The sequence below is a fragment of the Pantherophis guttatus genome, chromosome 7 (genome assembly GCF_059756535.1).
Source record: "Pantherophis guttatus breed Tessera chromosome 7, ASM5975653v1, whole genome shotgun sequence".
Classification (NCBI taxonomy): Eukaryota; Metazoa; Chordata; class Lepidosauria; order Squamata; family Colubridae; genus Pantherophis; species Pantherophis guttatus.
In genome coordinates, this window is record NC_142069.1 from 10,862,106 (window position 1) to 10,879,453 (window position 17,348).

General features: G+C 43.9%; 1 protein-coding gene across 2 annotated transcripts in view; it reads right to left on the reverse strand.

Moving 5' to 3' along the window:
• Window positions 1-10,344, reverse strand: part of SOX5 (SRY-box transcription factor 5) — a 1,038,733-nt gene extending 1,028,389 nt beyond the window's left edge. The window contains exon 1 of one of the 2 annotated variants that reach the window (XM_087873007.1): window positions 8,897-10,344. The gene's annotated coding sequence lies outside the window, so the exon portion shown is untranslated. The remainder of the gene's footprint in view (window positions 1-8,896) is intronic. The other variant, XM_060688637.2, reaches the window with a different exon arrangement.
• Between the last annotated feature and the right edge of the window lie 7,004 nt (window positions 10,345-17,348).

The following is a 17,348-nucleotide window of genomic DNA, read 5'->3' on the forward strand; positions in this document are numbered from 1 at the left end:
TTATTGGTAATGAAACATCTGCAAGGAAACCACCAAGCTCAGAGAGCACCAAGGACCCCACAGTTGTACACAATGTCCTGCCTTACAAGGCACTACTCTCCTTCCACATCTCCTCTCCTCACTGCTTTTATGACAGTTATTTTAGGCAACCACAACGTGGATTGGCATTGCTCTCTACAGGGTGCTTTAAAGCTGCAGGATTTCCAGTTTTACACACAGAGTGCAGGTACACAGGAGGGTACGTTACTGAACTGAGTAAGGAAGATTAAGATGGAAAAAATCTTCTGTAGGGATTGTGAAATGAACTAGGAGGAAGTAACTCCAGCTTGGCTGATAAGATCGGCTTGTAAATTTGAACAAAATGTGGCAACACACCAAGGGGAAGAACAGGGTATCCCTATTTCTGCATTCCCCAAGGAATTGATGGTTTTGAAAAAGTGAGTAGGAATAAAATAACAAATGCCACATACTCAAACAGGAATAGGATGTGCTGTACCAATATTCATGGTACCACCACAGACTCATATTTATGACGGTTGCAATGTCCCGGGGTCACACAATCACATTTTTTGTGACCTTCTGACCCGCAAAGTCCAGATTCAGTTAACAATCGTGTTGCCAACTTAACAACTGCAGTGATTCACTCAACAACGGTGGCAAGGAAGGTCATAAAATGGGGCAAAACTCACTAAACTTGTCTTGCTTAGCAATGAAAATGTTGGGCTCAATTTGTGGTCGTAAGTCGAGGACCCACGAAGGAGGCTGGAATTCTACTAATGGCTAGGAATATTCCAACCAGCAATAAATAGAGCCTTGGTAGTACAGTGGTCTAAAGCACCCTGTTATTAAGACCAGCTGCCTGCAATTACTGCAGATTTGAATCTCGCCAGGCTCAAGATTGACTCAGCCTTCCATCCTTTCTAAGATAGGTGAAATGAGGACCCAGTTTGTGGGGGCAATAAGCTGACTTTGTATAAATATACAAAAGTATGAAGGCTATTGCTTAACGCACTGTAAGCTGCCCTGAGTCTCCGGAGAAGGGCGGCATATAAATCAAATTAAAAAATAAAAAATAAAAAAATAAACTTCTGGAGACCACAAAAGCAGAAATAAAATTAAGCCTTGATTCGTTCATGCTTTTGAGCCCTTCAGATGCATTTTGGGGTAGAGTTGATCGAAAGGTCGGCAGTTCAGCGGTTTGAATCCCTAGTGCCGCATAACGGGGTGAGCTCCCGTTACTTGTCCCAGCTTCTGCCAACCTAGCAGTTCAAAAGCACGTAAAAAATGCAAGTAGAAAAATAGGGGCCACCTTTGGTGGGAAGGTAACAGCGTTCCGTGCACCTTTGGCATTGAGTCATGCCGGCCACATGACCACGGAGACGTCTTTGGACAATGCTGGCTCTTTGGCTTTGAAACAGAGATGAGCACTGCCCCCTAGAGTCAGGATCGACTAGCACATATGTGCGAGGGGAACCTTTACCTTTTACCTTTATTTAAAGAAGTGGGTTTCTCCTCCTTTGAGGTAGGAAGAAATCTGCACTGGGTTCTCTTTTATTTTTTTATTTATTTTTTTAAATTTCTATACCACCCTACTCCCGAAGGACTCAGGGCGGTGAACAGCCAGAAGATAAAAACACATAGATACAAAAATTTAAAATAGACTAAAAGCGAATTAAATAATTTGGCTGAATTTAAAATACCCCATAATTTAAAAACAAATTAAAATTTACATTTAAAAAGGGGAGAGGCCATAGGCACAAAGAAACCAAAGCCACCCCACCCCCACCCCATCTCCTTTCAAAAAATGATCTAACTGGGTTGACCTTGTACCAGGGAAAGTTTTGTCATTCTTCTTCGCAATTGATGGAAGAGGAGAGGCCCAAACCTTCTCTCTTTCTACCCTGACTTAACAAGGCCTTGAAAAATGCCATCCTTTTCCCTTAGTTTCTCCCTTTCCCTCTCCGTATGGCTGCTTTGCAAATATATTTATAGCTAGATCTTTTTCATTAAAAAAAAAAAAATCCAACGAGGCTTAAGTCAATAAAAACACAACCAGTTCACACAGCGATGCAAAAAGCATCTACTTGAAAACCAGGCACAGAACGACAGGCGAGTAAAACAGCCGTATATTCCCTTTTTAATCATTCTTCTTGGATACGTATGATGAAAATACTCCAATGAGCAAAACTATTCCAAACAGCGGGGCCACCTCTAAAAAGCCCCAGGAGCCGTATGGGTATGGGATCTCTTAAGATTCAAAATGGAAATATTTCATTTTCAAAGGGAATCAAATTGGCTCTTTGTCCTGGTCCTCCTCGCTGAACTTCTTTCTCAAGCTGTCTCAAATCGGGCCCTTTGCATTTCAGATATTTTGAATTCCACTGTTTATTTCTTGACAGTCATATTTATATAGATAAAAAGGTAAAGGTTCCCCTTGCACATACCGTATTTTTCAGAGTATAAGTCGCACCTTAGTTTTTGGGGAGGAAAATAAGAAAAAAAGCTGATTGGCAGGTGGATTGGCCTCCCAGAATAACCCCAATCAGCTGTTCCCACAGGTGAATTTTAGCAACAGGTTCCTTGGTTGTGAGCTCTGTGCCTTGCTTTTTTTTTTTTTTTTTTTTGCTTTTTTTTTCTGCCTCTGAAACTTCTGAAACTCTGTTTCAGAAAAAACTTTTTTTTCTGCCTCTGAAACAGCTTCAGAAAAAAAGGCTCTGGGGTCTTTTCTGAAGCTCTGTTTGGGGGCTTCTTTTCTGAAGCTTCGTTTCGGAGTATAAGACGCACCCAGTTTTTCACCCTCCTTTTGGGGAGGAAAAGGTGCATCTTATACTTCAAAAAATACGGTATGTGCTAGTCATTCCCGACTCTAGGGGGCGATGCTCATCTCCGTTTCAAAGCCAAAGAGCCAGCGCTGTCTGAAGATGTCTCGGTCATGTGGCCGGCATGACTAAACGCCAAAGGCGCATGGAACGCTGTTACTTTCCCACCAAAGGTGGTCCCTATTTTTCTACTCGCTTTTACGTGCTTTCGAACTGCTAGGTTGGCAGAAGCTGGGACAAGAAACGGGAGCTCACTCCTTTACGTGGCACTAGGGATATATATATTCATATAGATATAGATAGCCGAATTCATGCATTCAGTCTGTGAGATTTTATGCTACAAGAAGGCTGCCTGTTATTATAGAGGCTTTGATTCTCTCTCCCTGGCATAATTTTTTTTTTTTTGAACAATTGACCCGTCAATTTATAGTCCAATCTTTGTAAAGCACTGCTATTCTGAGAACAATAAAATAATGTAGCCTGTATAGATCCAATATTTATGCCTGTTATAAAAATAAGCCAACTAACTGCAACTGTGAAGCTTTCAGAATAGAACAAGTGGAATGATCAAGAACGATCAAGTTTGATGCTAAACGGATTTTCTATACATGTGAACAAATCACGGCACGATTCTTGATGGGTAAACTCACAATCAGCTCCACTGAAAGAAAGAAGCATACACAAAAATCAAAGGGGAACAATTCGGCAGCAATTATTGTAGTCCCAAATCCATTTTAAAAATTTATTTCTGCTAAATGGGCCAACAGAATAATTTTCCAAGCATCTGAAGTTCTTGGTGGTTTACAGAAAAGAAACAAAGCAAAATTTGGTAGCAATTCATAGCATCACAAAACACACAGATCTAGTTACCGTACATTGCCACAGATCAGTAACCAAGGTGGTTAGTTCCCATCGCCCAGATCCAGCACGTATCAAGTCAGGAGAGATTATTGCAGTCTGATAAAATCGAGGCAGAAGATTAAAGAAGGCTATCTTAGGAACTGAACCCAGTCTAAGCCTTAAACAGATGTAAAAATTTTAAAATGTAGCTCCACCAACTTAAAATTATGGGATCGTGCAGCCGATTGTAGTGAGAAGCCAAATGAACAGCAAGCAAGATCTGTGAATGCGTTAAAACAAACGACAAAGTCAAATTGGGGAATGTGGTGGACGGAATATGGCTCGACTCAAATTAATGAAGGAATTCAAAGAAGCAAGTGGTCATTAGGAGATCAAAAGACAAGGCACAATTCAGGGCCTTTGGAGTTATTGACGACTTGGGACCAGGACTCAGATACTAAAGGCAGCCGACAGACCAACAACAGACCAATATGTGATTGTTTAGTTTAATTTAGTTTAGTTTTATTTGATTTGTATACCGCCCTACTCCCGAAGGACTCAGGGCGGTGAACAGCCACAGGATAAAAAACATAAATACAAAATTTAAAACTGAATAAAATCGAATTAAACAATTTGGCCGAAGACAGATTTAAAACACCCCAATAAATTAAAAATGAATTAAAATTTACGTTTTAAAAAGGGGGAAAAGGGAAACAGTTAGGCCAGGCCAGCCTGATGGAATAAAAAGGTCTTGAGAGTGCGGTGGAAGGTGCGTAGATCTGGGATCCTCCGTATCTCCGGGGGGAGCTCATTCCAGATAGTATGTGCCCCCACAGAGAAGGCTCTCCCCCTGGGGGCCGCCAGTCGACATTGTTTGGCCGACGGCACCCGGAGGAGCCCCTCTCTATGAGAGCGTACCAGCCGGGGGAGGCTACTGGTGGCAGCAGGCAGTCCCGTAAGTAACCAGGTCCTAAGCCATGGAGCGCTCTAAAGGTGGTAACCAAGACCTTGAAGCGCACCCGGAAGACCACCGGGAGCCAGTGCAGCTCGTGCAGGAGAGGTGTTACATGGGAACACCATGTCGCTCCCATAACCACCCACGCGGCTGCACTCTGCGCCAGTTGGAGCCTCCGGGTGCACCTCAAGGGGAGCCCCATATAGAGAGCATTGCAGTAGTCCAGGCGGGATTGTGATCCTCACAATTACATTTAGAAAAATCCTTATTCTTCTCCTCAAACAACTGTTGGTGGGAAATGTGAACCTAGACTACCCAAAGGGATGACATTACACACACACTCTTGTGGTTGTGTTCACACAATACATTTACCCAAGTTCAATTACTGTTAAGACCAATCAGCCATATTCACACTGGCCTAGTTGGGCTCAACTATTGTTAGGTCTTCTACATGTTGGAGTGGCTTAATGTATGGTGAAAATTCAACATTTAGGATTCATTTATGATGAAAATGGCTAATTCAGCAATAAAATGACTGTTGTGGGAATCTAACTGACATATCGATGCCAGACTTAAAAGAGCCAGAAACTGGATCAAAGATGGAAGAAGTTCACTTAGATCAATGTTCCTTAAACTTTTTTCTCCAAATTCCTCCCTTCCCACTTTTAAAAATGATGGAGAACTCCAAAAGAGCTTTTATTTGGGGGGGTTATATTTACCGATATTTACCATATTAAAATTAAAACTAATGCAACTACTGTTTCTCAGGATTGTTTGATCGGATTTTAATATATTGTTTTCCAACATAGACAGGGCAAGTGATTTTGATTTTGTAGACCACTGAGAGGGCTCACTTAAGACAGTCTGCGATTCTTTGCAAAAACACAAAAGCAAGCCAACATTCAAATCTGCAAAGAGATAATAAAAATAGGATAGGACACAACTCTCTTAAACCACACTGGGCGCGTTTCAAAAACCACACGGCAAACCCAAGTGAGTGAACTTGAAAATAAGACATCCCTTCTACCATAAAGGCTCAAATTTTCAACCAATATGTGGCAGACAACTGAAAAAGCCTGCCTTTTGACCCACAATATAAATGAGGAATTGCTAATGTACAACCCACAAGGGAGCTTGATGTTCCAATTTCATAAGATTACAATTATCCAAAACTGGCCAATTAATGCTGACTTTTTTTAGAAAACAACAACAAAGAACAGGCCACTTCCTTGTAACTTTGCGGAATACTATCCTGTCCAAAATTTATTGGCATTTTCCTCCCCTTACAATGCTAATTCAACAGTTGCAAACATATTTTGCATCATTATTCACACTTATTTTTTTTATGGTAATAAATCCTGCATAGTTGTAGAAGATAACAAGAGCATATTTTCTTCTTTTTTAAATCCAGTAAAGATGCTAGTTAAGGATGATGAGTTCACAGAATCCAAATTATAATAAAAGACCAGAGAAAAGGGGATTTAAAATATTTATTGGAGACTTTAGTCAGGTTTCATAATATGTTTCAGTCAACTGGAGGAAGAACTATAAAACTTTTGTTCCACAGATGTGTCAACACGCAGAAAAAGCCCCCGAAAGTTCTTAAGAAAATCTAAATCAATTCAGAGGTCATTTTATTCTAAAATTATGTCCAAAAATGTAAATATGCCATTAAGAAAGTTCACAAGAAGGGTATTTACACCTCCTGATCCATCATTTGTCCCTAACACTCACTCTTCAAATAATATTTCATTACAGTTCTACCTAACTAAAGAACATTTCATATCTTTGTATTTAATTTCTATTTAAAACGCTTCAGAATTGGGGTTCATTTTTGCTTTGGTTTTTTTTGGGGGGGGGTGGAAAGCCAGTTTTTAACTGATTAAGACCTTCCAAAACCAAAAGAGAGATTAAATTGCAATCTTTTCCAACTTTTTCCCCCACCTAAAAACTGCCCTTCCTAACAGCTGTAGCACCCAGAAATTAGCTTAAAAATGTATCATAGTGAAAACAGCGCTGATGAAGGTGATAATAATCGTTAATTAAATTTGCACGGGTTGCCCTCATTCTCCACAACTCTTCTGACGGTCATATCGCGGTTTTGCTACGGCTATAAGGCAAGCCAAAGAATTAAAAAAAAAAAAATACTGGGAGATTCTAAGGCTGGCGTTACTACTTATGAGCAGCCCAAGTTCCCTCTTCAAATTCCCACACTCCAGTCCCACAGACTGCAGCCGGTTCTGCCCTTGGCTGGAGCTCAGAGTTTGAGCAGAAATCCCTGAGGGAACATCTGTTGACGTTCTTCTCCTGACAAACAAACCCGGCGGTTATATCAGGCTCCCATGTTCCCGAGTTAGGAGAAAGTTCTTGAAAAAAAAAAAAGTTCTTTTGGCCAAGGCAACTTTCGCGCCGCCTCTCTCTCTCTCACCCCCCGTTCGGCGGGCATCAGCGGGGAAAGTTTAAACAGCTCCGCCTTCTATTAGCTCTTCTGGTCCCGAGATTTTGGGGGGAAACTTCTTAAATTATGGGGCAGTTTCCCTTCTTCTTCTCTCCCCCCCCTCCTCCTCCTTCCTATGGAGGGGAGGGAAAGAACAGCTGCAAAAAAAAAAAAAAAGACTGCCTGAGAGAATCCTGCCTCAGAAAGCCAGCGCGGTTTTTAAGGAGGAACGAGGGCATTATATTATTTATTACTACTTAGTTTTATTGCTACCCTCTTTTCCCCCAAAATAAAGACATCCCCTGATAATAAGCCCAATCGGGCTTTTGAGCGCATGGCAATAAGGCCAAGCGCTTATTTCAGAGTTCAAATATATATATGTGTGTGTGTGTGTGTGTGTGTGTGTGTGCATGCGTGTGCGTGTGTATGCATGTGTGCATGTATGTGTATGTATATAATTATATATATATATATATATATATATATATATATATATGTATGTATGTATGTATGTATGTATGTATGTATGTATGTCAGGGTCTTATTTTCGGGAAAACACGAGTATTGCTAGTTATTACTAAGTTACTATTACTATCATCATCATCCTCACGAGCAAACTCGAAAGGAAAAGTTATTGGGGGGGGAGGAACCATGCAACCATTGCATTCCGCTCTTACCCCCCCCACCCCCCACGAATATCCAGGAAGCCTGGATAGCTCAGCAGACTAATGCATTGTAATTTAACGCCAGCTGTCTGCAATTAGTAAGTTCGAATCTCGCCAGGCTCAAGGTTGACTCACCCTTCCATCCTTTCAAAGGTAGGTAAAATGAGGATCCAGATTGTGGGGGCAATAAGCTGACTTTATGTAAAATATACAAAAGGATGAAGGCTATTGCTTAACGCATTGTAAGCCGCCCTGAGTCTCCGGAGAAGGGCGGCATATAAATCAAATTTAAAAAAAAATAATAATAATAATAAACCCGTGGCTCAGTAAAAACACGCGATCGGCATCCAGATTTAGAACACCGTAAAAATAATAACAACTTTGCTTTTTCCTCCAAACTCTTAATACGCTTTTCATCGACTAAAGGGGTTGGGGGAGACGCGTCCATACGACAGCACCCCCCACCCCCTTTTCAATATCTGAGAGTGACCTAAACTCGAGTCAATTTTTACAGTAAGGTAAGGGGAAGGGTGCAAGTCGAGAGGAAGGGGAGACCCTCCGATCTCCCTCTCCCGCGTTTGCCTCCCGCCCCACTTCTCCACGAGGTAAAGAAAAACACGGGGTTGGCTACACGCGGGGAGGCGCATTCTTGGAACAACAAGGCCAACAATTCGCAGAAGCCAGGCACCAAGGAACGTCAGGATCGTCCGAGGGGAGGGAAGAAGGGGGGGAGAGAGAGGGGCTTCCCCTGCCTTTGCTCTCTCTCGCCCCAGACACGTGCAGCAAATCTGAGCCTGCAACCGAGGCGGGGAGGCGGGACGAGCGAAGTTTTGGAAGCGCCCTTGCGCCCGGTTCGCCCTTTCAATGCAAGGCGCGTCCCCCTCCCCACTCCGCCACCTCCGCCTCTCCGGGGGCTGCGGGAGCCGAGGCTGCCTTTTTGCGCTTCACCTGGCATCGACCCCCCCCTCCCCACATACACCCGCCTCCCCACCCGAGAATCTCTCAGCATTAACCCCCCTTTTCCCTCCGCGGAGCAGGGGAGGAAGCGCGGTCCGGCCAAGGGGCGAGCTCGCCGCGATCCTCGCACACGCACACAGACCCGCCGCCCACCGGCTTTGGCGATGTGCGAAAGTTGTTCTCGCGACCGCAAGCTCCGCTTTTGGCGAAGCCACCGACCTACCCGGCTGGCTGGCTGGCTCGGTGTTCCTCGGAGCCCCCGGGAGGGGTCGCGCTGGTGGACGATCGGCTTTGCTGGGTCGGTCGGTCGGTCGGTAGGCTGGTTGGCCAGCAGGGAAAGGAGGCGCGAACGCCGCCGCGAAAGACGCCGGTAGCTCCCGGTTGGTGGGTTGGTTAGTTGGTTTCCCACGCGTGCTCTGGCTGGCTGGTTTGGTCGCTCGCTCGCTCGCTCACTGTCCGTGGTGCGATCGATGGACTTCCTTTCTCGCTCTCTCTCCCTCCCTCCCACACTCTCCCTCTTCTCTTTCTCTCTCCCTTTCTCTTTCTCTCCTCCCTTCCTCTCTCTCTCCCCCTCTCTTTCTCTCTTTCACCTCTCCTCTTCCTTTTCTCTCTCCCTCTCTCTTTCTCTCTCCCTTTCTCTTTCTCTCCCTCCCCGTCTCTCTCTGCCTCCCCTTTTTTCTCTCTCTGTCTTTTCTCTCTTTCTCTCTCTAGCCCTCTCCCTCTTCTCTTTCTCTCTTTCTTTCTCTCCCCCCTCCCTCTCTTCCCTCTCTTTCTCTCTCTCCCCCTCTTCCCTTTCTCTTTCTCTCCCTTCCTCCCTCTCTCTCTCCCCCCTCTTTCTCTTTCCCCTCCCCTTTCTCTCCCCCTCTCTCTCTTTCTCTCTCTCCCCCCTCTCTTCTCTTTCTCTCTCCCTTTCTCTTTCTCTTTCTCTCCCTCCCTTCCTCTCTCTCTCCCCCTCTCTCTTTCTCTTTCCCCTCTCCTCTTCCCTTTCTCTCCCCCTCTTTCTCTCTCTCCCCCCTCTCCCTTTCTCTCCCTTTCTCTTTCTCTCCTCCCTTCCTCTCTCTCTCCCCCTCTCTTTCTCTCTTTCCCCTCTCCTCTTCCCTTTCTCTCTTTCTCTCCCCCCCTCTTTCTCCCTCTCTCCCCCCTCTCTCTTTCTCTCTCTCTCTTCCCCCCTCTTCTCACTCACTCACTTTCTCTCTCTCAAGGCCGCGGTGAAATCTCTTTAGCCGGCGGTGGCGAAGCGGCTGGAGAGACAAACAAGCTCGCCAGGCGAAGGGCCAAAAAGCGGCCCCGGAGGCGGCGGGGGGGGGAGACCGGGACAGGACAGGAGATGGCTCCGAGCAGGCAAAGCGGGGGGTGGCAATTGCAGGAGGCAGCCCGGAGGAAAAGATCGGCGGATCGGGCAGATAGGGTTAGCTCAGCGCTGGTCTCTTTCTCCGCGCGCATATATATATGTAGGTGTATAATATATGTGCGCACCTTATTATGCACGGCGTATAGTCCGCGCTTAATGCGGGAAGGGGGGTGGTGGTTTGAATGGGCTCCCAAGAAGATCCGGGCTTGGGCGGGTGGGCAACGACTCGCCTTCCTCGGGCACCCCCGGCTGCTCTTCCTTGAAGGCACCGCCGTTCCTCTCCTCTCCGCTCTTTGCTCTCCCCCCTCCCACCCTTGCGATCCCCGGGCGATCCTCTGTCCGTAGCTAAATCCGGAGGCGGCGCCGGAGCTCGCTCGCTCCGTCCCCTTCTTCTTCTTCTTCTTCTTCTTCTTCTTCTTCTTCCCCGCCCTGCTTATTCCAACGTGGGGCGAGCGAGATTTGTAAACAAGAGCGCCCGGCCGTTTCCCACGAAAACGCGCGCTTGGAAAGGACCGTGTCGAAGCCCGCACGGAGCCCGCTGGATCCCCCCCCCCCCGATCCCTTTCGATCGCTTTCCCCTCCTGCTCTCCCCCCTTTCCTGTTTCTATCTGATCCAACGCTGGCTGGCTGGGGGCCACGCAGGGCCGGATTTTCCTATAGGCTAACTAGGCTTCAGCCTAGGGCCTCAAGATCAAGAGGGGCCTACATTCAAATTGTTAGCAAAATTAAAATTACACTTTCACTATAGGTGAAAGGGCCTCATAAGTGGAATAGCCTAGGGCCTCTTTCCATCTAAATCCGGCCCTGGGGCCACGGAACAAACCGATGGCGAGCGTGGGGTGCGCGGACGAGTCTTCGCTCGCGATCGGTTTCTTCCGTGGCTCATTCGCGCAGCCCATTTCCGAGCTGTTTTTTTTTTTTTACTCGAGGGGCAATCGCGCGGGAGGGGGGGATGACACTTAAGGGTGGGGTGAATTAAGTTCCGAATCGGTGATCCAGTGGAAGCGCGACCTCATTGGCGGATCCTACTTAGGTCGGGGATGAGACCTGGAAACGCCGAGTGGGGATCCTGGGGGATTCGGCAGGGAGGATTTCTTCTCTTTTGTTTTTCCTTTCGTCTTTTGGGGGTTTCGGAGGCTTAAATTAAATTGGGGGGGGGCAGAAATATGTTTTTCGGGGGGGGGTGTTAAGTAGTAAAAAAATAAAATAAAAAAATTACAATTAAATTATATATTTTCTTACAAACATTTTAACACACCATTTTAGGTCAGTCGAGGCAAGCTACAATACATTTTAAAAATGTGAACCGTACATAATTTTATAATATATTTTTATTTTAAATCTCATCATTAATTTTTTCGGAGAATCGAGTTCAATGGATATTCGATCTTTGTCTCATTCTAACTTATGAAAAAAAAAAAGACAAAACGCGATTCTCCTATCCTTATTCTCTTAGACTGTACAGCTTTAGATTACGTACCATTTTCATCATAAAGCTTTTGAATAAAAAAAAAATGTCCACTATTTTGTGAAAAAAAAAAAATAGTGAACATAATGTGAAAAAAACGAACTGTCCGCTCAAATAGTGGACACCTGGCAACCTTTGTCTCCAAACACTTTTTGTTGTTAGTCGCGAAGTCGTGTCCGACCCATCACGATCCCACAAACAAGGTTAGAGCCTCGGTGGTGCAGCGGACTAAAGTGCTGTTAAGTGCTAGCACTTAGCTGCCAGCTGCCTGCAATCAGTGCAAGTTCGAATCTCACCAGGCTCAAGGTTGACTCAGCCTTCCATCCTTTCGAGGTAGGTAAATTGAGGACCCGGATTGTGGGGGCAATAAGACAACTTTGTATAGAACAACACCACTTAGGGAGGGCCGAAAGCCCTACTAAGCAGGTATATACAAAAAAGTATGCAGGCTATTGCTATAATGCATTGTAAGCCGCCCTGAGTCTATGGAGAAGGGCGGCATATAAATTGGACTAATAAATAAATAAGGTTCCTACAGGCCTCCCTGTCCTCTACCATCCTCTGGAGTCCATTTAAGCTCACACCGACTGCTTCAGTGACTCCATCCAGCCACCTCGTTTTCTGTCATCCCTTTCTTCTTTTCCCCTCAATCTTTCCCAGCATTAGGCTCTTCTCCAGTGAGTCCTTCCTTCTCGTTAGGTGGCCAAAGTATTTGAGTTTCCTCTTCAGGATCTGGCCTTCTAAAGAGCAGTCAGGGTTGATCTCCTCTAGGACTGACCGGTTTGATCGCCTTGCAGTCCAAGGGACTCGCAGGAGTCTTCTCCAGCACCATAGTTCAAAGGCCTCCATTCTTTGGCGCTCAGCCTTTCTTATGGTCCAACTTTCACAGCCATCCATTGCAACTGGGAAAACCATAACCTTGACTATACGCACTTTTGTTGGCAGGGTGATGTCTCTGCTTTTTTAGTATGCTGTCTAGATTTGCCATAGCTTTCCTCCCCAGGAGCAAGCCTCTTTTAATTTCTTGGCTGCAGTCCCCATCTGCGGTGATCTTGGAACCCAGGAAAATAAAATCTGTCACAACCTCCATTTCTTCCCCAAGAATTGAGAGGGCTGGGAGCCATGATCTTAGTTTTCTTTTCCAAACACTACAAAGAGTATTATTAATAGTAATACCCAGCTATTGCTCTTTCCAATTATTAACAGGTTAAGTGCTGCCATATTGTAATTCTTCTGTAGTTTCATGCACTGAACTTTTTTACTATTCCAGCATCTGCCTTTTGTTCAATGTGACTTCTTCCAAGTGAAAACAAGAAGAATACAGGCCAAGCTACAATACTCTCTGCTTAGTCAACGTCAATTTATTTATTTTATTTCATTGGTTTGTATCCCGCCTTTGCGGGTAGTCCTCGACTTACGACCACAATGGAGCCCAACATTTCTGTTGCTAACATTGGTTAAGTGAGTTTTGCCCCCATTTTATGACTTTTCTTGACACCGTTGTTAAGTGAACCGCTGCAGTTTTTAAATGAGTAACAGGGTTGTTAAGTGAATCCGGATTCCCCACGGACTTTGCATTGTCAAAAGGTCGAACGTGACCTTGAGATACTGCGATGGTCATAAATATGAATCAATTTCCAAGCATCCGAATTTTGATCACTTGGCTGTGGGGATGCAGCAAAAGTTGTAAGTGTGAAAAATGGCCATAAGTCACTTTTGAGTGCTTCGAACGGTCACTAAACGAACTGTTGTAAGTCGAGGAGTACCTGTATTATTTTTACAAATGACTCAAGGTGGCAAACGTATCCAACATACTTTCCTCCTCCTGTTTAGTCCACAACAACTACCCTTTGAGGTGGGCTGGGCTGAGAGTGACTGGCCCATTGTCACCCAGCTGGCTTTCAGGACTAAGGCAGGACTTGAACTCGCGGTCTCCTGCTTTCTAGCCTGGCACTTTAACCACTAATCCAAACTGGCTCTTTAAATATAACTAAGAATTATGCTCTTTTTTCTGAAGACCCTGAAAACAATATAGGGAGAAAAATCACACCTGGTTGTTTTTTGTTAAAGGGCTTGTTTCTTCGTTGTTCTTTAAATCCCTTCATTTTAAATGCCTCCTTTAATTTTATTACAGGATTAAAAATGCAATTCCACTTATATTTTCTTGCTCCAGAATTCTTTTATCAAATATTTTTATCAAAAGCAAAAATATGATTGGAGTGTCTACTTGTCTTCTCAAACTCTTTAACTATACTGGACTACATACCTCATCCTCCACAGCCAGCATGTAACAATGAGAGCTAAAAGTCCAGTGCAGTGTTTCTCAACCTTGACAATTTTTAAGATTTGTGGACTTCATCTCCTAGAATTCCCCAGGTCAGCTGTCTGCACGCTATCTTTCTACTCCGTCTCTCATTCAGAAACATAACAAATATTTTTCCCTTCCCTCCTTTTGGTAAATACAGATAGTCCTTGAATTAACGGCCACAATTGGGCCCAACATTTCTGTCGTTAAGCAAGGCAGCTGTTAAATGAATTTTGCTCTGTTTTACGAACTTTCTCGCCACGTTTGTTAAGCGAGTCACAGGTTTGTTAAGTGAATCTGGATTCCTCATTGCCTTTGCATGACCTGACCCCTGGAAACACAGCAACCGTCATAAATATGAGTCAGTTGCCAAGCATCTAAATTTTTTCACATAACCATGGAGATGCTGCAATGGCCATAAGTGTGAAAAATGGATTAAGTCACTTTTTTCAATGCTGCAGTAATATCGAATGGTCACTGAATGAACTGTTGTACCCTGTTTCCCCAAAAATAAGACATCCCCTGATAATAAGCCCAATCGGCTTTTGAGTGCATGCACTAAAATACCCCCCCACCCCGAAAATAAGCCCTCCCTGAAAATATTTAAACACATGCGCAGCCCGTCCCCACCATTTCCTCTGGTTTCTTCCATGTGCCCCAAAATAATAAGACCTCCCCGAAAATAAGGCCAAGCATTTATTTCGGGGTTCAAAAAAATATAAGACAGGGTCTTATTTTCGGGGAAACACGGGTAACTCGAGGATTACCTCTACAAAGGGGAAAAAGGAGGAAAATCAGGATGAAGATGGGAGATGAGAAAGGGACCAGATTAATAGCTACAGCAAGGTTTCAGTTCAGCAAGCAAGCAGCCCTCCCTAAACCCTCCCTACTACTCATCAGTCAAAGGTGTAGTCACCGTGTTCAGCAGTTGATCTACATCAACTTTCGCTTCCTCTTTAATTGCTACCAGAATTAGGCTGCAAAACTTCAAATGTCGACTTTTATGCATCTTGTTGACTCCGTGTAGCAATCAACTGGAACCAATAACTCAAGTCTCGAATAATACAATTTCTGAGATTTATATCCCGCTTTTCTGTCAGGAGCTCAAGGTAGTGTGTGTGTAGCATTTCTTCCTGTTTCTCCCTAACAACAACCTTGTGAGGTAGGATGGTGTGAGAGAGGAATTCATTCAGTGGGCTTCCAAACCTGAGGGTGCACTTTAATGTTGTTAGTTTTGTTTTATGTTTGTTTTATGTGATTTGTATACCGCTCTACTCCCGAAGGACTCAGGGCGGTGAACAGCCACAAGATAAAAACACATCAATACAACATTTAAAAACAGAATAAAACCGAATTAAATAATTTGGCTGAAGACAGATTTAAAACACCCCAATAAATTAAAACCAATTAAAATTTGTATTTTTTTTATTAAAAAAGTTTTTATTTTCTGATCAAACAAGTATACAATATAAACAATCATTCGAACTATCATCAAGAAAAAAAAAGAGAAAAAAAATTAATCCATAATCCATCTCTAAACTCAATCTTCAACCCCTCCTCACCACCCACCACCCCCGACTTCCCAGAACAAAAAACAGGGCATAGATTTCACCAAACATTCGCTAAAATAAACTAGCTAACTGCAAGATTTAATAGCTCCCAAGACCCCTTAACTCCCCTTTTACAATTTCATCAACCTCCCTTTTTATAGACTCAAAGTAGCATATAATCCAATAACTCTAAGAGTTTTAGAACCATTAACAAATATTAAGCATTCAAACCTTAAAAATTCTCTTAATATATCAATAAGATATTCAATTCATTTGCAAAAACATTTTTCCCCCTCCTACTTTTCTCAAAGTTCGGATATTTTGAAATCTTATAACAAGAAATAAACCTTGGATATTCAATAGTTAAAAATTTGAATTTTAAAAGGGAAAAAATTAGGCCAGCCTGATGGAATAAAAAGGTTTTAAGAGCGCGGCGGAAGGTGCGTAGATCCGGGATCCTCCGTATCTCCGGAGGGAGCTCATTCCAGATAGTAGGTGCCCCCACAGAGAAGGCTCTCCCCCTGGGGGCCGCCCGTCGACATTGTTTGGCCGACGGCACCTGGAGGAGCCCCTCTCTATGAGAGAGTACCGGCCTAATGCAGGCTTTCCGGGCCTAGTCTGGCACCTTCACCATAACACTATGCTACCCTTCCTACAAGTAAAATGCAATGGTTGGATCAGCTGTTGAGTGACAAAAACCACTAACCAGGATCAAAAGCAGGCTAGTGAAGTGTAGTTGGTTATACTAATAGAGATGAAGCTAGAACCTTAAATGTCCTAGCTAAGCATATTATGCAAATAGTACTAAAGAATTCCCATAATATACCAGCAGGAATTAGTCAGGGGCAACTAAGATTGTGAGGAAATCTAGAATGGCTTCTTAAAGGATTTGCAAATTCCATCAGCCAGCATGGACCTGGGAAGGACTTGATAGTTGGATGAAAATCTAGTCGAAACATCTGGCTGACAGTGTGACCAACCATTAATAATACAATCTACTTTCTTATGGCCTTAGTGAAGAAATGAATGAATTTGACTTGCACTGAAATTGGATGGATGGATAGATGGAAGGAAGGAAGGAGAGAAAGAAGAAAAAGGGAAGAGGAGGGAGAGAGGAAGGGGGAAGGAAGGAAGGAGAAAGAAACAGAAGAAAGGGGGAGGAAGGGAGAGAGGAAGGAAGGAAGGAAGGTCTTACATATTCCCTGATTTTAAACTTTTGTATACCATTAAGGGATTAAAACCTGGTACCTAATATTAGGGATGTGGTGGCTCAGGTCAGCAGTTCAGCGGTTCGAATCCCTAGTGCCGCGTAACAGGGTGAGCTCCCGTTACTTGTTCCAGCTTCTGCCAACCTAGCAGTTCGAAAGCACGTAAATAAATGCAAGTAGAAAAATAGGGACCAGCTTTGGTGGGAAGGGATCAGCGTTCCGTGCACCTTTGGCGTTTAGTCATGCCAGCCACATGATCACGGAGACGTCTTCGGACAGCACTGGCTCTTCGGCTTTGAAACGGAGATGAGCACCGCCCCTTAGAGTCAGGAACGACTAGCACGTATGTGTGAGGGGAACCTTTACCTTTTACCTAATATTGCTTTAAGTGTGAAAGAATTAATTTTCAAGCCAGGATTTTTAACAGAAAATTATATACAAAATTATATATGTATATATCTCTGTGTCTGTGTGTGTGTGTAATGGGAAAGAGAGGGAGGGAGGGGGAGAGAGAGAGAGATGCAGGTATACACGCACTCATATATAATATATTTCATTTATTACAAACAATTCTACACAGCTCAGTCGCAATGCATCTGGGCCTGGCACAGACATTTCCTTACTCAAGAAATAAAGTTTGCCTGCTGTTTTGTTTTACCTTTTGAAATTATGGTTTGTAATTATCCATTGGTTAAGAGCTCATTTATATAGGTATGGGTTTATGGTTCCAAGGCTGTTTTAAAAAAAAATATATTATAAGATGTATAGGCTGAGAGTAGATGCAATAGGCTTT